Genomic DNA, 25,697 nt, shown 5'->3' on the forward strand with positions numbered 1-25,697 from the left:
ACCTTAAAAGCAGTCAGGTAAAAAAAAAAAAAATCACATACTGAGGAACAAAAATAAGAATGACAGCAGATTTTTTTGTCAAAAGTAATGCAAGTGAGAAGACAACATCTTTAAACTACTAAAGAAAAAAATCCGCCAACTTAGAATTCTATATCCAGCAATAATAACTTTCAAAAGTGAAGTTTAAAGACTTTTTCAGACATAGAAAAGTTGGAAGAATTCATCACCAGCAGATAGACCCACACTACAAAAAAAAGTTAAGGTCCTTCATGCTTAAGGAAAATAATATCAGAAAGAAATGTAGATCTACAAAAAGAATGAAGAGCACCAGAAATAGTAACTGCATGGGTAAATATACAAGATTATTTTTCTCATAATTTAAATCTCTTTAAAAGATAACTGGCTGTTTTGATAAAAATAATAACAATGTAATTTTGTGTTTATAACATGTAGAAGTAAAATGCATGATAATAGCATGAGAATGTAATATTCTTATACTATATATGAAATGATATAATTGAAAGCAGATTGTGATAAGTTAAAGATGTATAATATAAGCTATACAGCAATCACTAAAGTAATAGAGTTATAGCTAATAACCAACAAGGGATAAATAAAATTAATAAAAAAATTTAATCTTTAAAAAGGCAGAAAAAGAGGAAAGGGGAACAAAGAATAGGACAAATAGAAAACAAATAACAGTATAAAAGATTTAAATCTAACCATATAAACAATCACATTAAATGTAAGTAGTCTAAATACCCCAAATGAAAAACAGAGGTTTTCAGAAAGGATATAAAAACAGACCCACTATGTACTGCCTATAAGAAATGCACTTCAAATATAAAAACACAAATGGGTTAAAAGTGAAAGGATGGAAAAATATAAACCATTTTAACACTAATCAAAAGAAAACTAGAGGTGATATTAACATCAGAAAAAGTATGTTTCAGGTGGTAAAGTAAGTTATTTCATAATGATAAAGAGGTCAATCCATCATGAGGTATAATAACCCCAAATATTTATGCATTTAATAACAAAGTTTCAAAATACATGAAGCAAAAAGTGATAGAAATGCAAGGAGAAATGGACAAATCCCCAGTTACAGAGATTTCTATATCCTTTTCTTAAGAACTGATAGAACAAGTAAACAGAAAATAAATAAGGACATGGAAGATTTGAGCAACACTATCAATCTACTTGACCTAACTAACATTACAGAGTACTCCGCCCAACAACAGGAGAATACATATTCTTTTCATGGAACATTCACCAAAATAGACCATATTCTGGGCCACTGAACAAGTCTTAATACACTTTTAAAAAATTCAAGCCAGGTCCAGTGGCTCAGTGATTGAGTGTTGACCTATGAACCAGGAGGTCATGGTTCAATTCCCAGTCAGGGCATATGCCAGGGTTGTGGGCTCGATCCCCAGTGTGGGGCATGAAGGAGGTAGCCAATCAAAGATTCTCTCTCATCATTGATGTTTCTATCTCTCTCTCTCTCCCCCTCCCTTCCTCTTTGAAATAAAAAATATATATATTTAAAAAATTCAAGTCATATAAAGTATGTTCTATAATCACATAGAATTAAAGTAAAAATCAGTAACAGAAAAATTCCCCCCAAATACCCAAATATTTGGACATGAAATTCACACTTCTAAATAACCCTCAGGCCAAAAGGAAATAAAAAGGGAAGTCAGAAAATATTTTGAACTAAATGAAAATAAAAACACGACAACATAAAATTTGTGGGGTGCTACTAAAGCAGTATTTAGGGGAAACTTTGTAACACTAACTGCCTATATTAGTGAAGATGACAGGTTTCAAGTCAATGACCTCAGCTTTTACCTTATAAAACTAGAAAAATAAATTAAACCAAACTAAGTAGGTGAAAGGAAATAATAAAGATCAGAATAGAAATCAATAAAAGAAAAGACAAAAAAGCAATAGGGAAAACTCAGTGATGATCAAAAGCTGGTTCTTTGAAACGATCAATACAATTGATAAATCTCTAGCCAGACTAATAAAAAAAATAAGATATAAAAGAGATTTTATTTAAATTTTACACATAAAATATAAAAAGAGAGAAGATACAAATGACCAGTATCAAGCATAAAAGAGGTGACATCACTACAGATAATAAAAGGATAGTAAGGTTCACTACTAAGCTCCAGTAATCAAGTCAGTGTGGTATTGTCTTAAGGATAGATCAATGAAACAGAATTGTGAGTCCAGGAAAAAAAATAACCATGACATTTATGGTCAGTTGATTTTCAACAAGGATGCCAAGACCATTCCATGGGGAAAAGAACCATCTTTTTAACAAATGGTGATGGCACAACTTCATATCCACACACACAAGAATGAAGTTCGACCCCAACTTCACACCTTGAACAAAAAGTTTATTCAAAATAGGTCAAAGACCTAAATGTAAGAGCTTAAACTATAAAGCTCTGATGAGAAAACAGAGGTGTAAATTGTCATGGCCTTGAATTAGGCAATGGTTTCTTAGATATGACACCAAAAGCACATGCACAGAAGAAAAAAACTTCATCAAAATTTTAAGACTGTAAAGGACACTATTTTTATGCTAAAGGGACACTATCAAGAACACGAAAAGAGCCCTGGCCGGGTGGTGGGTGGCTCAGTTGGTCAGAGCATTATCCCATACACTAAGTAGGGTTCAATGCACAGTAGGGAGGCAACCAATTGATGTCTCTTTCTCACATTGATGTCTCTCTCCCTAAAAATAATAATAATAATAATAATAATAAAATAAACAAAATCAATAAACATATCCTTGGGGTGAGGATAAAAAAAAAAAAGAACATGAAAAGACAATCGAGAAAATGGAATAAAATATTTTCAAATCATGTACCTGATAATAAACTGGTATCCAAAATATATAAAGTACTCTTACAACTCAATAGTAAAAAGACCAGTAGCCAACTTAAAAATTTGCAAAGGATTTTAATGGACATTTCTTGGAAGAAGAAATACAAATGGTCGATAAATACATGAGAAGATGCTCAATATCATTAGCCATCAGGGTAAGGCAAATCAAAATTACGAAATACTACTTCACATCCACTAGGATGAATGTAACTAAAAAGACAGACAATAAAAAATGTTGGTGAGGATCTGGGAAAACTGGAACCCTCAGACACTGCTGTGGAAATGTAAAATAGCCACTTTGGAAAACAGCCTGGTAGGTTTTCAAAAGATTAAACGTAGACCATATGAACAAGCGATTCCATTCCTAGATATATACTCAGGAAAAATGAAAGCATATATCCACACAAAACTTGTACACAGTGTTCAAAACAGCTTTATTCATAATAGCCAAAAAGAGGACACACCCAAATGTTTTTGTTTGTTCGTTTTTTAAAATATATTTTTCTGGATTTCAGAGAGGAAGGGAGAGGGAGAGAGAGATAGAAATAGAGAATCATTGATTAGCTGCCTCCTGCACACCCCCGAATGAGGATTGAAACCACAACCCGGGCTTGTGCCCTGCCCGAGAATTGAACCATGACCTCCTGGGTTCATAGGTTGACACTCAACCACTGAGCAACACCAGCTGGGCCAACCCAAATGTTTTTAAATTGATGGGTGGATAGAAAAAATGTGGATAAATACGATGGAGTGCCATTCAGCAATGAAAAGGAATGAAGTACTGTTACACGCTACAATTTCTATGAACTTTGAAAACATTAAGCTAAAAGGAAAAAGCCAGTCACCACAGGCTACATATGGTATGATTCTGTGTATACAAAATATGCAGGATAATCAAATCTAAAGACATAGAAAAGAGATCAGTGGTTGCTTAGAGCTGAGGATAGGGGAGTGAGTAAGAGACAGGGAAGTGGCTGCTAATAAGGATGGATTTTTGCAGGGGAGTGATGAATATGGTCTGAAATTGATATGGTGATGGTTGTACAATGGTATTAAAAACCACCAATTTGTACACTTCAAATAGGTAAACTGTATGATATGTTAATTATGTCAATAAAGCTGTTATTTTTTTAAAAAAAGGAATAACAGATATATTATGAACAACTTTATGCCAATAAATTTGACAATTTAGATAAAAGGGATAAATTCCTTAAAGATACAAATTACCACAGCTCATCAAAAAGCTATAGATAACCTAAATAGTCCTCTATTTATTCAAGAAATTGAATTTGTAGATAAAACTTTCCCACAGAGAAAACTCACCGCTCAGATGGCTTCACTGGTAATTCTATCAAACATTTGTAAGAAATAATACTAATTCTACACACACTCTTATCTTACAAAAGATTGAAGAAAGGAAATACCTCCCACCTCATTTTATGGGGTTCTGATACCAAAACCAGACAAATTTAATAAATGAAAACTGCTGACCATGATTCCTCACGAACATAAATGCCAAAATACTAAAAGAAATGTTAGCATATCTAATTCGACAATAGTATATTAAAAGGCCAAGTGGGGCTCATCCTAGTAGTGCAGGGTTAGTTAACATTCGAGAATCAATCAATCTAATTAATTATACTAACAGACCAAAGATAAAAACCATGTGATCATCCCAAAAGACACAGAAAAAGCACTTGACAAAAATCCAACATTCATTCTTAATTTAAAAAAAAATGCTAAGAATAAAAGGGAATTTCCTCAGCTTGTAAAGGCCTCTACAAAACCCTACAGCTAACATCATACTCTACGGTAAATGACTGAACGCCTTCCCTCTGAGATCAGGATCAAGACACGATGCCCACTCACCAATTCTATTCAACATTGCACTGGAGGTTTCTACCAAGGCAATTAGGCAAGAAAATGAAACAAAAGGCATCCAGGCTGGAAATAAAGAAAACTATCTTTAGCCCAGTCGGCATGCTCAGTGGTTGAGCATCTACCTATGAACCAGGAGGTCACAGGTTCGGTTCCCGGTCGGGGCACATACCCAGGTTGCAGGCTCAATCCCCAATAGGAGGTGTGCAGGAGGCAGCCAATCAGTGATTCTCTTTCATCATTGATGTTTCTCTCTCTCTCTCTCTCTCTCTCTCTCTCTCTCTCTCTCTCTCTCTCTCTCTCTCCCTTCCTCTCTGAACTCAATAAAAATATATGTTTTAAAAAAAACAACTATCTTTATTTGTAGATGACATGCTCACCTACATAGAAAAATCCAATAGAATCCACACACAAGAAGTTATTATAACTAATAAGTTTACCAATGTACAGGATATATGATCAATATATCAAATCAAATTTTTTTAATTTTTCAAATTTTTATTGATTGATTTTAGAGAGAGAGGAATGGGGAGGGAGAGAGAGAGAAACATTGATTTGTTGTTCCACTTATTTATGCATTCATTGGTTGATTCTTGTATGTGCCCTGACCAGGGATTGAACCCACAACCTATTGTATCGGGACAATGCTCTAACTGACTGAGCTACCCTACCAGAGCAATTTTATTTCTATTTATTAGATAAAATAATCAAAAAATTAAAACTTAAAAATAATTTTTATAATAGCATCAAAAATATGAAATACTTAGGAATAAATATGACAAAAGATGTGAAAGACCCAAATATGGGAAACTAAATTACTACTGCTGGGTACGTTTTAAAAAACACCTAAGCCCTAGCCAGTTTGGCTCAGTGGATAGAGCATCAGCTTGTGGACCGAAGGGTCCTGGGCTCAATTCCAGTCAAGGGTACGTACCTCGGTTGCAGGCTTCTCCCTGGCCAGGGCCCTGGCCAGGGCGCGTGCAGAAGGCAACCAATCGATGTGTTTCTCTCACATCAATGTTTTGCTCTGTCTTTCCCTTTCTCTTCCACTCTCTCTAAAATCAACGGACAAATATCCTCAGGTGAGGATTTTAAAAAAGCCCAACAGAAAGCAAACAAAAAACCCACCTAAATAAATTGAGATACCTTCCTCATGGGTTAGAAGACTCAATATTGTTAAACTGTTCTTTCTCCCAAAATTGACCTAGAGATTGAAATCAATCTCAATCAAAATCTCAACAGGCAGTTTTGTAGAAATTGATAAGTGAATTCTAAAATTCATGTGGAAATGCAAAGGACTTATAATAGTCAAAACAACTTTGAAAAGGAAGAGCAAAGTTGGAGCAAAACAGTGTGATTTGATACTGGTATAAAGATAGACAAATTGATTGATGGAACAGAAGAGAGAGTCCAGAAATAGACCCACACACATATGAACAATTGATTTTTGATGAAGGAACACAGACAATGCAGTAAAGCCAGTTTTTTTTTTTTTCAACAAACGGTGCTGGAATAAATGAATAATTATAAGCAAAAAGTGAAATCTAATCCATGCCTTACACTATTTATAAAAATGAACTCAAAATGGATCATAGTTCTAAAATTTCTCTTCAAGAAGAAAACATAGACTAAGCCTTTATGATTTTGGGTTAGGTAAAGATGTCTTAGATATGACAACACCAAATACAATCCATAAAAGAACAAATTTATAAATTGCACTTTATCAAAATTAAAAATGGTTGTGCTCTGAGAAACACTCCTAAAGAAATGAAAAGACAAGCCACAGATGGGGGGGTGGGGGGGGGTCCGGAGAGGGGGTGCGGGGAATCTTTGCAAAACATAGATCCTTTATAGGACTTGTTTCCAGAATATAAACAGAGCCCTCCAAACTTAATGATAAGAAAACAATCCAATTTAAAAATAGGCAAAATATTTGAAGAGACACTTCACCAAAGAAGATACATAAGAGGCAAATAAGCGCATGAAAAGATGCTCAACACAATTGGTCATTAAGGAACTGCAAATTAACACCACAATGAGATCTCACATCTATTAGAATGCTTAAACTTAGAAAGATTGACTATGCCAAGTGCTGGCGAGAATGTGGAGGAACTGGAATGTTCATTCACAGCTAGTGGGAATTTAACAGGGTACACCCACTTTGGAAAATACCTTGGCAGTTTCATGAAAAGTTAAGCATATACCTACTATATTGTCCAGTCATTCTCCTAGGAATTTCCCCATGAGAAATGGAAGCATATGTTCATTAAAAGACTTGTACACACACATTCATAGAAGCTTTATTTGTAATAGCCCCAACTGGAAACAAACCCAAAAATCCATCAATAAGTAAATGAATAAATAAACTGTGGCAAATCCGTACAATGGTATACTACTCAGCAATAAAAAAGCGTGAACTACTGATACATGTTACAACATGGATGAATCTCCCAATAATTATGCTGAGTGAAAGCAGCCAAACAAAAAGAGTACGTAAGAGCCCTAGCCAGTTTGGCTCAGTGGATAGAGCATCAGCCTACGGACTGAAGGGTCCCAGGTTCGATTCCGGCCAAGGGCACGTGCCTGGGTTGTGGGCTCGATCCCCAGTGGGGGCGTGCAGGAAGCAGTCAATCAATGATTCTCTCTCATCATTGATGTTTCTCTCTCCCTCTCCCTTCCTCTCTGAAATCAATAAAGAGATATTAAAAAAAAAAAAAGAGTATGTAAGATTCCTTATATAGAATTCTAGGAACACAAGGAATGCTGGCCTGGGGAGGGGAAGGGTAAGAGTAGGGGGGAAGGGGAGGAAGAGGAGCAAGAGGGAGGATTCCCAAGGGTCATGGAAAAAACCTTTGGCTGTGATGGATATGCTCATTATCTTGACTGCGGTGATGGTTTCACAGGTGCATTTGTCAAAGCCTATCAATTTGAACACTTTAAATATTTGTGATTTATTGTATGGCAATTATATCTCAGTAAAAGCTTTTTTTTTTTTTTAATAAAAAGGCGGGGGGGGGGATAAGTTACACTAGAAAAAAAAGAGATTAAACTCAAAATACCTTGACTGGTTTTCTGTTGTTGTTATTGTTAATCCTCACCTGAGGATATGTTTTCCATTGCTTTTCAGAGAGAGAGTGGAAGGGAGGGAGGGAGGTTGCATCCCACACAGGCCCCAATCGTGGGTGGGGAGTGAACCTGCAACTCAGGTATCTGCCCTTGACCAGGAATCGAATCCACGGGCTGACGCTCCAACCAGTGAGCAACACCAGGCAGGGCAAATACCTTGACTGTTTTTTCAATTTAGAGGTTCGAAAATTCTTTTGAGTCTTGAAATGTTAAGTCTCATCTGTTCAAAGATCCATAATCATTTATTTCCAGAATGTAAATACACCTCATTCTGTCATTTGAAGATAACGGTACTGAGAGTCTAAGATGCAATTGGTATCAAGTAAGATGCTGTAATGCTAAATCATTTCTCCTAAAATGTAACACTCATATTCTAAGACGCCACAATAACATCACTTTATCAAGCTCCATTTTTTTTCCTCCAAACACAATGGCTCCAATTCCATCATCAGAATTTAAATCTCCTTCCACTTTAGGGAGCCACTAAACATGAGGTTCAGGAAGAGTTTTAAGTAATTTGGGGATGAGTTTCCACCACAAGAATGAGCAGGGACAGAGGGAATGGAATGAAGACACAGACGTGTTCATTGTGTCATCCCACACGAAGAATACCACCCCCGGGAGAACAAGCAATGGGACAGGTTTCCAGCACGACTGTGGACACCTCTAGTGACTGCCGTTTTCAACTTTTTCCTTCTTAATATTTTTACATTTTACTTTTATTATTTACTTTTAAATGAATAAGCTTTATTCTTAATTTTTAAAATATATTTTTATTGATTTCAGAGAGGAAGGGGGAGAGAGAGAGAGAAGAGAGAGAGAGAGAGAGAGAGAGAGAGAGAGAGAGAGAGAGAGAGAGAGAGAGAAACATCAATGATGAAAGAGAATCATTGATTGGCTGCCTCCTGCATGCTCTCTACTGGGGATCAAGCCTGCAACCCAGGCATGTGCCCTTGACTGGAACCGAACCCAGGACCCTTGAGTCCACAGGCCAACGCTCTATCCACTGAGCCAAACTGGCTAGGGCAATAAGCTTTATTTTTTAGAGCAATTTGAAATTCACAGAAAAATTGAGCAGAAAGTGCAAGAGTTCCCATATATTCCTGCTACGTCCCCCTTACAGTTTCCCCTATTAGTAACATCTTGCATTAGTGTGGTCTATTTTGCTACAATTGATGAACCAATATTGGTACATTATTATTATCTAAAGTCCACAGTTTACTCTTAGGGTTCACTCTTTGTATTGTAAAGTTCCATGAGTTTTGACAAATGTAGAATGTCATGCATTTCAGTATCATACAGAAGAGTTTCACTGCCCTAAAATCCTCTGTGCTCCAACTATTCATCTCTCCTTCCTTCCTTTCCCTGGCAACCTTACTGATCTTTTTCCTGTCTCTCATCGTTTTACATCTTCCAGAATGTCATACAGTTGGAATCAGACAGTATGTAATCTTTTCAGACAGGCTTCTTTCACTTAGTAATTGTATTTAAGGCTCCTCCATGTATTTTTGTGGCTTGATAGCTCATTTCTTTTTATTGCTGAATAATAAATATTCCATTAAATTGATGTACCTCTATTTATTCATTCATCTATTGAAGGACATCTAGGTTGCTTCTATTATTTTATTTTTTAATTTTTATTTCATTGCTTCATCTTTGTTTTTTTAACTTTTTTAAGTCATGTAAATGTTGGCAACAGCCTAAACGTCCATCATTTGGAAGCTGGTTCGAGGGGGTCTGACTGCATAGCCAGGCTCCCACAGCTATTAGGAATGACTGCATAATGGAGCCCCCACAGCTATCAGCGCGCTCGTGACACTGTGGAGCACCTGGAACTCTCTGCGGGAGGGGCTGTTTGGAAGTGGGTAAAGTAGGAAATATTCACTCAGTGGAAGACTAGGCAGCGACATGATAGAATAAACTACCAACCCACCCAACGAACGACGTGGGTGAACCTCATAGACAAAGTGATGAGCAAAAGAGGCCAGACACAAAGGAGACATCCTGTACGGTCCCATGTATTGGAAGGTCCAAAACAGGCAAGATTAAGCTATGGTTTCAGAAGTCAGAATATTGGTTACCTCTAGGGGTGAAGGGTAGGAAGTTAACTTGGAAAAGACATGACAGAGCCGCTGGGGGAGCTGGAAATATGTTATGTCGTGATTTGAGTAGTGGTTACAGGTGTTTTATACACACACCCGGCATTCATATGCGTGTGTGTATGTGTGTGTGTGTGTGTGTGTGTGTGTGTATATATATATATATATATATATATATATATATGAATCAAGCTATACTATACAATTGAGATTAATGCATTCTACAACACATTACACAACAACATTTTAAGTATAATAATACTCTGTAGCCACTGACTCAGAAAGATGGCCAATATCAAGGGGAAAAGTAGCTACAGATGAACAGGACTACATGACCTGATTTATGCAAAATCATTAGTACATATGCACTTCATCTACAGATGACTTCAAAATTATATGAGCTACCATTAATGAGCACTTTCTGTATGCCATTTTTTCATTCTCAGAAGGTAGGGACCATTCCTGGCCCCACTTTACAGATGAGAAAACTGAGGCACAGAGAGGTTAGGTAACTTGCTTGGAGTTGGCCGGCTAAGTGGCTGAGTTGGATTTGAACCCAGGCCTTGTGTTCATGAAGCAGAGCCCATGCTTTCATGTAAATCCCCAAACCCATGAGCCCCACATGGGATGGTCCCCACCATCCCCTCATGCTTCACTTTGTTCTCCTTCTCCTTCCTCATCCCAACACTCCAGCCTCCTCTTCTTCGTTTCTCTTCCCCGAAAACAACACGGCCCTCACACCACGGGGCTTGCACATCTGCCATTCTCTCCACCAGGAATGATTGTCCCCAGCTGCTCTTTGCTGGGCAACTTCTCATCCCTCAGCACAGTGTCACCTCCTCTAGGAAGGAGTCTGGGCTGGGACCTCTCATTTGTGCTCATAGATCCTGTGACTCTCCCCTGTCGGCCTCATTGCTGGTTTTCCTGCTCTTTGAGTTCCTTAAGAGCAGGGGAGTGTCTGTTTCACTCAGAGCCATGTCCCCTCTGCCTAACACAGGGCCTGGCATGGAGTGAGCACTCAACAAATATTCGATGAGTGAATGAATGAATGAATGAATGCATGCATGAATCCATCTGCCAGGGCAGACTGACTTAGACTTCTGGAAGACTGACATCAAAATGTTAATGGCAGTCACCACAGCAAGGTGGATTCAGGGAATTTACACTCATTTTTGCACCTTGGGGTTTATCTGGCTGGACAGTACTCTGGCAGGCAGGTATCCTTTTCCAGCAGCCTCTCAGCATCTCCCTTCCTGGGGGACCCCTGTCTGTACCTTCCCTGCACCCGCACACACTCTCCCAGTTCTGCCTGCAGCCCCAGTGGGCGGTATATTAATAAACGGAGGGAGAAGGTCACCCAGCTCGCAGGCACTGAGCTGTCCTTGACTCGGGTGCAGATGAAATGCACTGAGGCGGGGGAGGAGGGAGCTGCTTCACCAAGCGCTGAGCACGTGTGAGCTATTTCTGATTCCCACCCAACCAAGCTGGGCACTGCGCATCTGCCGTGGGAGCGGAGCAAGCCTGGCGGCAGCAGGTACAACCCTGCCCAGCAGCCCTGCATGCGCACACGACTTGGCCGCTGCCCTGCTGTGGAAGGTCTCCCACGGTTCTCCAGTGCCCAGGGTAGGGGAAGGCGTTGGGGGGCAAGACCCCCAGCCGGACACTCAGGGCACAGTGAGATCCGGTCCCTGCCCGTCTCCCTGCTTCACTTTCCCAAGAGCAGCCATGTCCTTGCTAACGTGTGGCCTTTGCACATGCTGTTCCCTTGGCCAGGACTGCCTACTCCGTCTCTAGTGTTGGCTCCCTCCCACTGAACCTAAAGGTCTCAGCTCGGACCACACCGTCCTCCAAGAACCTTCCCTGACCATGGCCCCAGCTTAGTGTCCTTGTCCTAGGGCTCCCTGCTATCGTCACAGGTATCTCGATGTTGTCCTGGTGGCCTGTGACCCCTCTCCAGACCAGGATGTGGCCACCTGGAAGGCCCTCATTCGTCATCTCCGTGTCCCCAGAGTCCAGCAAGGGCCTGGCCACAGCAGATAGGAAATCCACGTTTGACCACTGACTCTACACGGTAGAACGTGTGCTGAGTGCTGAGAGGGCAGAGGAGGACTGAGCGGCTCAGAGGAAGTGGGAGCAGGGGAGTGGATGACGGAGCATAGCTGTGACTTGGAGGCCAAAGGTCAGAGAGATGTGGGTGTAGGGGACAGGGAGGTGCAGAGGAAGACCTGGAACCCTTCTGATCAGCATGCCCTGCCCCCAGCCAGCAGCCCTCAGAGCTCTCGAGGCAGCCAGACTCCAGGTACAGGGGAGGCTGCTCTCAGGCCCTGCCTCCCTCAGCCAGAAGCACAGTAGATGTGGAATTTGTACAGAACAAAGTATTTTGTCTAAATATATCTGCTCCCCAATGCAGGACACACAGGGAGGGAGTGGGGGAGGTCGGCAGGCCTGCAGGTTGGGGAGTGGCTGCAGACAGGCCCACAGCCACTGGCCCTGGCAGAGGGAGTCCATCCCCCCACCCTGGGGCCAAGGGTCAGGGGTGGGCCTGGGTGGGCTTCCCCAAGGAGGATTCCCACTGCCTGATCTCCCATCGAAAAGCTGCTGCCTTGAATGTGGGCCATGCACAAACCAGGCCAGCAGAGGAGGGAGGGGACACAGGGTGGGCCTGGGGGAAGGGACACAGAGGTGGGCCTGGGAGAGGGGACACAGGGTGGGCCTGGGAGAGGGGACACAGAGGTGGGCCTGGGAGAGGGGACACAGAGGTGGGCCTGGGGGAGGGGACACAGAGGTGGGCCTGGGGGAGAGGACACAGGGTGGGCCTGGGGGAAGGGAACACAGAGGTGGGCCTGGGAGAGGGGACACAGGGTGGGCCTGGGAGAGGGGACACAGAGGTGGGCCTGGGGGAGGGGACACAGAGGTGGGCCTGGGGGAGGGGACACAGAGGTGGACCTGGGGGAGGGGACACAGGGTGGGCCTGGGGGAGGGGACACAGAGGTGGGCCTGGGGGAGGGGACACAGGGTGGGCCTGGGGGAGGGGACACAGAGGTGGGCCTGGGGGAGGGGACACAGAGGTGGGCCTGGGAGAGGGGACACAGAGGTGGGCCTGGGGGAGGGGACACAGGGTGGGCCTGGGGGAGGGGACACAGAGGTGGGCCTGGGGGAGGGGACACAGAGGTGGGCCTGGGGGAGGGGACACAGGGTGGGCCTGGGGGAGGGGACACAGAGGTGGGCCTGGGGGAGGGGACACAGGGTAGGCCTGGGAGAGGGGACACAGAGGTGGGCCTGGGAGAGGGGACACAGGGGTGGGCCTGGGGGAGGGGACACAGAGGTGGGCCTGGGGGAGGGGACACAGAAGTGGGTCTGGGGGAGGGGACACAGGGTGGGCGTGGGGGAAGGGACACAGAGGTAGGCCCAGGAAAGGGGACCTTGGTCCCAAGTAGTCCAGAGTCCAGACTCTTCCCGACATTTTGTTGCAACACAGGCACAGAGAGGGAGGCACCTCCAAGAGGGTCACCCGGGAGCCTGGGGGCAGAGATGGGTGAAGGACCCAAGTGTCCTGTTCTCAGGCTCCCTGAGGATTCCCAGGATTCTCTTTGGCTACTTGAGGTTCTCCCGAGGACCCTTCAGAGTGGGACGGCAGAAAGAGCACTAGGTTCCGAGTCAAGAGGCCTTTGCTTCAGTCCCAGCTCTACCACTGAGGCCCTCAGGCAAGTCACAGCTGGGCCCCAGATTCCCCATCTGAAAAGTGGAGATAAGTGTGTCTCCCTCTGTGTGCTGGTCTCACTGGGAGGCCAAGGACCACTCGCTGTGAGCTGTTCTGGATCAGAGTTGGGGAGGGAACACCAGAGGGCTCGTGTGTGTGTGTGTGTGTGTGTGTGTGTGTGTGTGTGTGTGTGTGTGTCAGGGGTCTCATGACAGAGCATAACAACAGTAGCTGCTTTTCCTTGAGCACCTCCTGTGTGCTGGGCCCTGTCCTAGGTACTTTAACACAAAGAACCTCACTGAACCCTCACACCAAGCCTCTAAGGCATGCAGTGACACTGTTATTCCCATGGGGACAGATGGGGAAACTGAGGCTCAGAGAGGTTTCTGTGATCTGCTCCAGGCCACGCAGCTGGTGAGGAGAGCCAGGACTCAAAGTCAGGCCAACCTTCAGCGTCGGCTCACTTCCTCCTGGGGTGGCCACCCTGGGGAGGTCAGCCTGTGGTTCCTAAAAGCCTTCCCAGGTTCCTCGGGACGGAGGCAGTGCCACCTTCCCACTCAGTTTTGCTTTTTCGATTAAAAACAAAACCAGAAAAAAAACTTGTGCATTAAAATGGCTGGACATAAATACTCGCTGCTATTAACACCTCCTTTTTACACAGGCACTAAAACCCCACACAGCTGGAGCCTTCCCTCCCCACCCTCGCCCGCTCTGGCCCTGGGCAGGACGGAGCAGCGGGTGAGAGTGTGGGTCCTGAGGGCGCCCAGGCTGGTCTCAGAGTGCCCTGAGGAGTGTCACGCTCCCTCGTCGTGCCTCACCTGGGCCCAGAGTCACTGGGGGTCCTGGAGAGACGGCTGATGCCCAGGTCTGGCCCAGACCTCACGGAAATCGCCAGCATCACTCCAATTAACCTATCGATGAGGAGCCTGAACCAGATTCCCTCAGAGCGGCTTCCGGAGAGAGACTGTGTGTGTGAGAAAGAGATATAAATGTCCATTTCTGTTTTAAGCCACTCAGTTTTGGGGTAATTTGTTATGCATCAACAGACAACTAACACAGAAGGTGAGCCTTGAGAAGGGGAGACGGAGGGAGCGACCAGGGCTCCGGAGGGTGAGCTTCACCGTGACCCAGGCTGGGGCTGCTTCCACGGGCGGCCCCCAGTCTGTCCAGGGGTCCTCCCTCTCAGCCGCAGCCTTCTCTGCACGGCTGCCCCTTCTGTTTTCAGACAGAAGAGCAGACCTGAAATAACTTGTCTAACCACAGAGCTTACCCTGTGCCAGCACAAAGCTACAGGCTTTCACGTATTAGTTTGCATTAAATTCTCACAGCAGCCCTTCAAGAGGTGAGTATTATTATTCCCGGTGCCTAGGACAATGCCCGGCACATAGCTGATATTTGTATTAGTCAGTGTGGACTCGGCTGAAGGAACAAACAGATCCCAAAATTTCGGGGGCCTAAAGAAGGAGAAATATATTCCTTTCAAACAGTTGGGCTTCTCAGATAGGCAAAAAAAAGCCCTGGTGGGCCGCAAGCTAAAATAGGGTAACCAACCAGCCAACTTCCCATTTGCTCAGCCCCTGAGCACCTCACGGCACCCCAGATGGGCCTGGGAGGGAAGGAATGAGGGGCCACAATGGGGTGTCAACCTGGCTCTTGTCTGAGACACCTGCCACGTGACCTGGCCCCTCTGTGGGAAAGGACCTGGAGGGGCACCTGCTGTCCTCTAGCCACTGGGCTCAGCAGACACTCATGATCTGTGCACCCACTGTGTGCCAGGCCTCAGCCCGGCCCTGCCTGGAGGGGCCTCTGCCTGGTGGGGGAGCAGACACTAAGTGGACCTCACAGTCCACAGGCCTCTGGAGTCTGGGCGAGGTGACTCCGTGGGATGAGAGGGCAGGTCTCCTGGGTGGGGTGAGGGGGGCGGGGGGGGGGAGGGAGAGGCTGAGCTCAGCAGTAAATAGCAGTAAATAGAATTACTGAGTGAAACCTTTGAGGAAGGCCTTTCCAGTCACAGGGAACAGTAAATGCAGAGGCTGGGGCCAGAGACATGGGAGTCCCAAGTCGTTCAGCTGAGCTGCAGGTGAGGGCATGATGGGGGCAGGAGGGGCTGCAAGAATACACGGAGGCAGGTGACAGAGGCATCAACTGTTCCAGGCTCTGGGCCATGACAGGGTGTGAGGGGTCAGGTGTGGTTTCTGGACCAATCGTGTTGCCTGCATGCAGAGGGTATACAGGCCACGAAAACTGAAGCCAAGAGACACCTGAGAGGGGGAGGGGAGGTGGGAAAGGAACCCAATTTCTGCTTTGTAGCCAAACCCCAGACTCACCCCAAGGGCTCCAGGCACAAAGCTGCCTCCCCATCAGCCCCCAGGAATGGCCTTGTCATTTATCAAACCCACCCTGGCCATTGGTTCCTGGCACTTCCGGGCTGCTGGCCGTGAGGTGCCCCTGCCCACCACCGTCCCACTCCAGGCTGCCCACTGCCTTGGCCCCTGTCTGTCTAGCATCAGCAGAGTTTGGCGATACAGTGATCAGCAGAGGTCAGGTGGCTCCGCAGGCAGGCAGACAGCTAGCCCTCCCAGCCAGTGCCGGGAAGGCCGGGGCGTGACCGGCCAGGAGAGCATTGGGAATCTGCCTGCTCTGGAACCTTCTGGGGCTCCAGTTTCTTTCAGGGGAAGCCCCGGTGCAGGGAGAGGCTGAGAGGCTGTGAAGAGGAGGCCCATCTCCACATGGACTTGCTGCAGGAGCTCAGGCAAGTTGCTTAAATGCCCTGAGTTGGACCCAGTGATGGCCAAGGACTCTGTAGCCACAGCCAGAGTGGGGCCTCCAGAAACCCCTCGGTGATCAGATCCACATTCAGCAAGACCCCAGCCCCACCTGGGCAGGCTGCTGCGCCTCTCTGAGCCTCCGTTTCCTCAAGCATCAGCAGTCCATCTGCAGCCCGCAAGCCCTGGCTCCTCGGGCCCAGCCTCTCCTCCTCTCTCCAGGTTCAGACCCTCACACGCCCTAGGCCGTTCCCAGCAAGGGCCTCGGCCAGGCTGTTCCACCCAGCTAACTCCTCTCACTCTCATGTCTCAGCTCCAGGGTCCCCTCCTTGGGGCAGCCTTCCCCGGCCCCCGGCTGGTCAGGTCTGTACTTCCCAGTGGTAGCAGCAGCTGTCACTGAGGTGGGTTTACAGTCATCCTTGGTGTTTATGTCATGGCTGCCAGCCTCCCAAGAGGCTTATGGGCTTCACAGGGCACCAGGGGCTCATTCGCTGAGATATGCCCAGCACCAGCTCCACACCCACAGCAGCCACCTAACGTGTTTGTTGAATGAAAACTTAGAAAAAGAAAGAGAGAAAGGGAAGGTAATGATAATATCTACCTCCCAGTGTTGAGAGGATCTGACAATCTACAAAAGGCCTGGCCTCAGGGGGGGCAATGTCACATACACGTATACACATGTAAACGCACACGCCCTCACACTCCCCACATACACACGTACCCATACACATACCATGTACACACACACCCCACCTACACACATATAAACGCACATGCCCTCCCACTCCCCACGTATACACGTACCCATACACATACGATGTACACACACACCCCACCTACACACATATAAACGCACATGCCCTCCCACTCCCCACATACACACGTACCCATACACATACTTTGTACACATACCCCACCTACACACATATAAACGCACATGCCCTCCCACTCCCCACATACATACGTACTCATACACATACCATGTACACACACACCCCACCTACACACATATAAACACACACACCCACACACACCACACATACACATAAACATACACATACCACACATATACCACATACACACATACAAACACACATACCCACACACATACCATATATATACACACTACATACACACATATACACACCAACTATACACCACATATACACATAAACATACATACCACACACATACCACAAATACCACATACATACATACCCTCCCCACATATACATATACCACATACCATATATACACAACACACAACCACACACACATGCACAAACACCCCCCCACCACACACACACACACACACACACACACACACACACACACACACACATCAGGGGTGGGAAAGGGCCCAGAGCGGCCCTACCTTCCTGTCCACGCTGCACTCTCCCAGCGTCCCTGGTGAACCAGATACACAAGGGTCAGATGCATAGACAGGCAGAGGGCCCGGCCTCACGGCCAGCCAAGACCCACAAGGGACCCAGAGCCAACCAGCCTCTGCCCGGCCCATGCCGTCCCTGGAAGGCCTCACAGTCCCAGTCCTCCAGGAATCTCTCACACCCCAAAGGCGGCAGGCTCCCCAGAGGAGAGGAGATGCTGACACCTTCTCGCCTGCCTGCACACCTTGGCTTTGAGGATGGGAGCTGGAGGCCGGTGAGAGGCTCAGAAAATTCCCAGCAGAGCCAGTGAGGGCCCAGAGATGGGCAGGGGCAGCCACAACTCTTCACTCCACACCTACTGCACAGATGGGGAAACTGAGACCCAGAGAGTGAATGGGGAGGCTCACAGGCCTCGCTGGGGCCTGCTTTCCCACCTGGATGCCTGAATCACGCAGACCTGAGTTCAAATCCTCACTCCAGCACCCACCAGTGCACAGCCTCAGTTTCCCCAGATATAAGATGGGGATGATTCCAGCACCCTGCTCCCTCCACTGCAGGTGCACACCTGGAGAGCACATGTAGCACAGGGCCCTGGAGCTAACTCTAATGCCGTGTCTGGACTACAGCCCTGCCCCTGCAAATAGCAAGCCTATCACTCACGGTACACACTGCCCAGAAAAGGCAGGCAGCCATGCCAGGGTCACACAGCGAGGCCCGGCGCGCTGAGACTAGAACTTGGGCCCTGTTCAGCTGAGCCTCCAGCCTTGAGTCTCTCACCGCCCAAGTGGATCTGGCAGAGCCGAGGAGGTGCCAGGGCTTGGCAGCAGCCAGGGGAGGGAGGGAGGCAGGCAGGCAGCTGGGGGTGGTGGGAAGAACCTTTCTTCCCCTGTCTTTAGCAAACCCGAATCCCCGTCTCCAAGCTGCGCTCCAGAGCCCTGGGTTGCTGCGTCACGTCACGCATTCAGCCTGCAGTGGGCGGAAGGAAAGGCTCCCTCTCTCTGGCTAGGGCTGGGGGGACAGGGAGAGGTGGGAGGCCAGGCAGAGGGTCAGGGGTGAGGACCATGAGGGCTCCCTGCACCACCCAGAGAGAAGCCCAGCTCCATTCACCACTGGAGTCACAGAGCTGAGCTGGGAGAGCCCTGGAGACCTAACCCCAGCACCCCAACAAATAGATGGAGACCAGGATGCCCAGAGATGCAGGGACTCAGTCGGGACACAGCAGCAAACCAGTTCACCACTCTTATTCCAGTCCCCACCTCCTGGAACCACCTCTGTCAGTGCAGGCTCATCTGTCACTACAGAAAGAAAAATACCCAGACCCAGAGGTCAAGTTCTCGCTCCCCAGCCCTGGTACCTGGTGGCACAGAGCACCCCTGACCCCTGCACAATCACAACCACCTTGCTGGGTGTGGCTCTGAGCCCCTGTTGTGTGCACAGTGTTAGGTACACAGCAGGTACTCAATAAATGGTCTTGTGTCTTATTTATACTCCAGGATGCCTGCCCCATTTCTACTATCAAAGACAGAACTTGCCCACATGATGTATTTTTTAAAGATGACCCTTCACACACCAAAGGTCGCTTTAGCCATTTCGGAAGCAACTCCGAGATGGGCTCCTGCACAGGCTTCTTCACTGAGGGAGGGAAGACAACCACCAGGTTCCCTGTGGCTGGGCCCTGGGGCTGCTGGTGTGTGTGTGTGTGTGTGTGTGTGTGTGTGTGTGTTCTGCCCCTTCACGGAATGGTCCCAGAGACCAAGCATTTGGTTCTCCCTCAGTACTGCAGGCATGGTCACTTCTCAGCACCCATGTCACCTCCCCTTCCCCCGCCAGGAAGCCTGAACGATGGGCCACCTACCGGAACTGTGTGTGAGGAGAGGAGCTGGGAGAGGCCACAGCTCTCCTCTTTCTAAAATCCACACCGGGACCTCGGGCTGGGCCTGGGAGGTGGCCACTGACGAATGGCCACTGACATGCAGGGACACTCCTGAGGTCACTCTCTCAGACCAGGCTGACCCCAGCGTGTGTCCAGGCTCTCCAAGCCGGGATCTGGGTCTGCATTTGATTCTCAGGGGCCTGACGCCCACATTCCAGCCCCACCATCACTTCTGTTGAACAAATGGGGATTCCAGAATCTCTAGGACACAGGGCTAAGACCAGACCCTAAACATAACCGGCTTGGATTTGTATTCTGGTGCTACCACCTCACCAACTGTGGGCCTTGGACAGCTTACTACAGCTCTCTGTGCCCCAGTTACCTCATCTGTAAAATGGGGATCATAACAGTAGGGTGTGATGGGACTAAAGGAGAGGCTGGATTTAAGGTGCTTAGAGAGAATGCTCGCGAAATAAAGGGCCCAGCAATGTGCAAACTCCTGGCAGATGGTCAGGTCAATGACGCTTTATTGAATGAATGGATGTTAGCCAAGGACACTGTTGTTATTATTATTATCATCAACACCAGCAGGGATCCCCAAGCCTGGTTTTGCGACCAGCCCTAGTGAAGGGTGTAGCAAAATTCTCCAAACAAAATTTGCTTCCATTCATTTTGGGTTTTTGAAAAGGCCACGTCAGACAACTCGGCAGGGAGGAGGCGGCATTGCGAAACCCGGCACAGAGGGATCCAGGGACCCACTCATCGGCTCATGAAATGATGTATGATCAGTGAGCAAGAGGGCCCTCCCCACTGGCACCCCCAGGGACCCAGTGGCAGGGGGCTCCTGTGCTGCAGGTTTAATCCCCCTCCTCTGAGTGACCTTGGGCAGCCACCCACTGCTCCGAGCCTCAGTTTCCTCATCTGTCAAGTGGAGGCAATATCCCTTTTCATTCCTACGCCTGGGGGTAGCTAGAAGATGTGTGGATTAACTCGTTCTGCAAAGTTGTAGAGTGCTGCACACACCCTACAGGCCTCAGTCCTGGCCTGGGTCACCGTAGAGAGGGTGTAGGAGCAGGGAGAGTTTGCATAGTGGGCACTCCCTCCCAACCCTGCCAGCCCCTGCACTCCCTCCTCTGATAGGGCTTTCTGTGGAACATCTCTTCCTCGTCAGCCCCGTTGACCCATGCCTCCGAAGCCAGCACATGCTGCCCTTCCAATTCCCCCAAAGCCACCAGAGTAAACCAAGCCCACCCTGTGACAGCCCCTCGCATGCCCAAAGGGGAGCAGGGCCTTGAGGACTCCCTTCCTGGGCTGTCAGGACCCATGTCGGCTCCCTCCCTCCCCGAGCAGGGCACATAGCAGGCTCCTCTGAGATCACTGGGTCCAAGCCTTCAGGTTATCAACTGAATCGAGAGAGGGGTCATGCTTCATCTAGGGCAGAAGGGGGGGAACATCTGACCCTCAGGCCATGTAAGGCCCGAGAGCCACATAAGGCCTGCAGAATCATTTGGCCTGATCCCACCAAGGCATTAAATGTTTGACCAAACAAAGCAGGCTAATTTTTAAGTCGATAATTTTGTGTGGCCCGTGAATGATGTTATAAACACCCAATGGCCCTTGGCAGAAAAAAGGTTCCCCACCCCTGATCTAGGGGCACAAAACAGCAGGGCTCCTGGCATAGATTGGATGCCCACCATGATGGCACACTGTCCTCCTCCATGACCAGCCTCCCTATAGCCTGCTCTGGAGAGCCTCCTCCTATATGGACATGTGACCCATCATCCCCAAGCCTGCCTCGCCCTGGGCTGCCTCCCTGCCTTTACCAATGCCATCCTCTCACCCAGCAGTGCCCTTCCCCGCAATTCTCCATCTACCCGAATCCCTCTAATCCTCCAAAACCCACTCCAGATCCCGTGCCCGTTCTCCAGGAAGCACTTCCACAGGTCCAAACTAGTGGCCCCTTCCCAGCACTGGGACCAAATCAGCCTCCATCACTGGGAGGGGCCAGGCAAGGTGACTATAGTTTACGGACAGGGCCTCCTGGGTTTGACTCTGTGTCCCCAAGCCTGACATACAGCCGGGCACTGAGAACCCTGGTGGCCTAAAGAAGAAATTGAAGACTAGGAAATGGAGGGGTGACCAGCTGGTGACGTAGTAAGTGAAAGAACAAATGAACAAGTAAGCAGGTGATGATGTGAGCAAATAAACTGTTGCAGGAATAAATGCCCGACTAGATGGTCACTGACACTCTCTCCCCAAATCACAGGGTCCTGCCCACATGTGGCCCCCCATACTCTTCTAAAGCATCTGGGGTTCCACAAACACACTGGGATTTTAGAAGCCATGAGCTTAACTTCCACAGAAGTCAGCCAAATGCCTCTGGATTTGCAGACCCAGGTGAAGGCCAGGAAACCATGGGGATGGTCACATTGGCAACTGGGTTTGGCCAAGGCTTCTGCCCTACCCCCAAGCCCTCAACTCAGTCTGGCCCAGACCATGTTCGTCCATTTATTTAGCCAAGACGAATGGACTGAGGGTGGAGGAAGAGCCAAGTCCTCAGCACCAGGGGAATGACCTGAAGAGGTGACCTGCCTCTCCCCACACTAACCACACCAAGAAGCATCCAATAACGAGTGGTGACTGGGTGAAGGCAGAGGCCCCAGGGGCTGTGAGGGTGGTGACAGGGACACAACCTGGCCTGGGTGTCAAGGAAGGCTTTCTTCTGGAAGTGATGGCTGAGTTGAGACCCGGATGATGAGTAGTAGTTAAGTAGGTAAATGCAGGGCTGGTTCAGGCAGAGAAACCAGCTCGTGCAAAGACCCTGAGGCTGCAGGGAACATGGCCTGTTCCAGGAACTGAAAGCAGGCCAGGGGAACCGGAGCTAAAGAGGGAGGAATAGGGGTACAAGATATGGCTACAGAGGTGGCTAGTTGGGGGAGGAGGCTGAGCTTCATCCTAGGAGCTGCAGGCATTTATTGAGTATCTTCTGTGTGCTTTAAAAAAAAAAATCTGCGCTTAAGATTTTATTGATTCAGCCCTACCCAGTTTGGCTCAGTGGATAGAGCGTCGGCCTGTGGACTGAAGGGTCTCAGGTTCAATTCCAGTCAAGGGCACATGCCTGAGTTGTGGGCTCGATCCCCAGTAGCGGGCGTGCAGGAGGCAGCCAATCAATGATTCTCTCTCATCATTGATGTTTCTATCTCTCTCACCCTCTCCTTTCCTCTCTGAAATAAAAATATATTAAAAAAGATTTTATTAATTCACATCTCAGAATGTTTAAGTGGAAGTGTTTAAATGTACTTAGCCAGATAATGCTATTTTTAATGCTTTTTTGAATGAATGAATGAATGAATGAATCTATCAATCACAGATGAATGAAAGGATAGAGACCTCCTGCTTCCTGTCACATAAAGTACCCAATTCCTCAGAGCCTTCCCATCATGCAGAGATGCTGACATTTATAAAGCAAATGGCCCATAAACCACACAAGAACCTAACAAGATACCAGTGGGTGCCCCTGGTACGTCCAATATGTCCCTGAGTCTTTGGAAAGGTCTAAAGTACAGTTTATCCTTCGTTCCCGAGTGCTACATGGCTTCTTCAAAAACACCAACTCCACTGTCAGGCACAGCCAGGGCTCATCCCTCAAACTTGCAGCTCCTTCTCAATGCTGCCCTGGGTCCCACATAATTCAGCCACCAGGCCTGCTCTACCCCACACTTTCTCCCCAATCTGGGCCTTATGCCCTGTCCCCAATGCCCAGCACAGACTGCCTCCCACACAAAACAGGGGCTCCTTGAGAGTGGGGACCACATCCAGCCATCACATGTCCCCAGCACCCAGCACAGGCCTAGCCTGGCCTCTGATGGATGAATGAGGGGAGGGTGACACCACACACAGGCACACTGGCAGAAGTTGAGCTGCTGTCCCTTGCTCCAGGAGGACCCAGGAGCCTTGGCGCACCCCTGCCACAGTGCAGGCACACGTGCACACACACCTGCCCCATGTGCACAGCAGTGTCCCCAGGAGCTGCTGGGAACACACTCGGCATCTGCTGCTAACTGGACAACAGCCAGCTCTGGGGCCTGGTTGTGGCTCCCAACACTCCAGCCACCAATTGGCCACTCAGCTCTGCGGCCCCACCCAGCTCTGCTGCTCACAGCAGTCTGGCTCAGGCCCCTCGGGCCACCCTGGGACCAGGCAGCCCACAGTCCCCTCTGTGGGACGGAAACTGGGCTCCTCCAACAGCCACTTTCTGAGATGGTTTCATACAACCTCCAGCTCGGCAGAAGCATAGCCCCTCCCACAGGTGAAGGCACAGAGGCAGAGAGCGCCTGGACCCAGGGACCTGGGCAGGGAGGGGAGGTGCAGCGGCAGAGAGGAAGGCCAGTACAGCCTCCGTTGGGCTGGGGACTGCAGCCCCCTCCCGCTCTGTCATTTTCACTAGCAGGCAGCGGGGTGCAGGAACCCTTCCCCCATTAGGGCTGCCTTCTAAGCTTGAGGCTTCCCATCCTCGGGGCAGGGGCACCTCGTTCACCCTCTCACCCCAACAACTGGCCTTCGCCAACCCATAACCCCTTCCTGCATTTCATTTCCCCCCCTAACATCAACAGTCTCTGGCAGCCCCTCTGCAGCACAGGCAGCGCGGAGGAAGGTTGGGAGACGAGAGAGGAATGAAGGAAGAGGAATGTAAGGATGGAGGAGGATCGGAGGAGGTAGGTTGGTCCAAAGAGGCCAGGGGACATCACATGTCCAGATAGCACATGTCCCCTCTCAGAAGGCACATCTGGACCCAGCTATCCTCTCTGGCCACCTGGTCCACCTGCCATCCGCTCTGAACACAAACCCCTTTTACCACGGGGGGCTGGGGAGCCACACGTGGGGGCCTCCCCTAGCCATGTGAGCAACCCCCCTCCCAGTCCAGGTGCTCGGGTCAGTTCGGCCTCTCCTGAGTACGCGAACAGGGAGGGGGCACCATGCAGCGCCGGAGGGGTGTAGGTTGCCCTCGCCCCTCTCCAGATACCAGGTCCCGGGGAAAAGCCTGGGAAGGGGGTAAGCCTGCTGGGCAGGCTCCGGGACTACTGAGGTGGGATGGAGGCGGCGGGGCTGAATGGAGGACTGGCCCCGCGCTGGCAGGGCTCCCTCTCCTTAGCTCCAAGGTTGGTGGACCATGCAGAGGGGTCTGCCTCATCCCTTGGCCGCCCTGCAGATTGAGGGTCGGCCCGAAGAGGGGCTTCCCAGCTTTGGCAGTCCCTTGACATGGGGGAGTTGGGGGAAATAAGAACTGGAATGGGGGGGGCGGGGTCTGGCCCTGGATAGGGGGTTCCGGGCCCCAGCGCCACCGACCCCTCATTTGAGGGTTCAGGGAGACCTAGATTGGGGAGATCCTTCCCAGAGAAGGGGCTTTCCAGCCGCAGAGCTGCCCCCTCGGATTAGGGGCTCAGCAGACAAAACTGCTGGAGGGGGGGCGCGCTTTTCTGCGCCAGTGTCACCCCTCGGCTTAGGGAGGTCTATCCTGGAGAAGAACCAGATTTTGGGGTCTTGCAGAGGGACGGGGTGTACCAGCCTCAGAAATGGTTTCAGGGCCACCGCGCGCCACCCCCGCGCTCTCACCTGCGCCGGCGCCTCGGCTGCCTTAGGCCCGCTGGCCGCTGCGCTGTACCGCCGCCTCTCGGTCCACTCGCAGGTCCGCCCGCCTAGGCCCTGGTCCTGGCCCGTGGGCGCCCCATGCCTCTCCTCCGGCCGGCGCGGCGCCCCAGATGCGGCTGCGGGAGGAGGAGCCGCACGCCCTGGCTCCCCAAGAGCCGCGGGGAGGGGGGGAGGCGGGGAGAAGCGCGCGGGGGAGGGGGCTGCGTGGCTGCGCCCAAAACCAGGCGTGGATTCAGCCACTGGCTTGGGACTAGTGATTGGGGGGGGTGGGGCGGCGCTGTTTCTAGCCCTCACCTCCACTCATGCCCCGCGGCCCTGGGG

The 25,697-nt window shown here is 48.9% G+C and overlaps 1 protein-coding gene across 2 annotated transcripts in view; it reads right to left on the reverse strand.

The window, feature by feature from the left end:
* DLGAP4 (DLG associated protein 4) overlaps positions 1–25,480 on the reverse strand; it is a 179,694-nt gene extending 154,214 nt beyond the window's left edge. For both annotated transcript variants that reach the window (XM_080683322.1, XM_080683324.1), the window contains exon 1: positions 25,341–25,480. The gene's annotated coding sequence lies outside the window, so the exon portion shown is untranslated. The remainder of the gene's footprint in view (positions 1–25,340) is intronic.
* Positions 25,481–25,697: the final 217 nt, after the last annotated feature.

Source organism: Plecotus auritus, assembly GCF_963455305.1.
Source record: "Plecotus auritus genome assembly, chromosome: 8".
In the NCBI taxonomy this organism is placed as follows: domain Eukaryota; kingdom Metazoa; phylum Chordata; class Mammalia; order Chiroptera; family Vespertilionidae; genus Plecotus; species Plecotus auritus.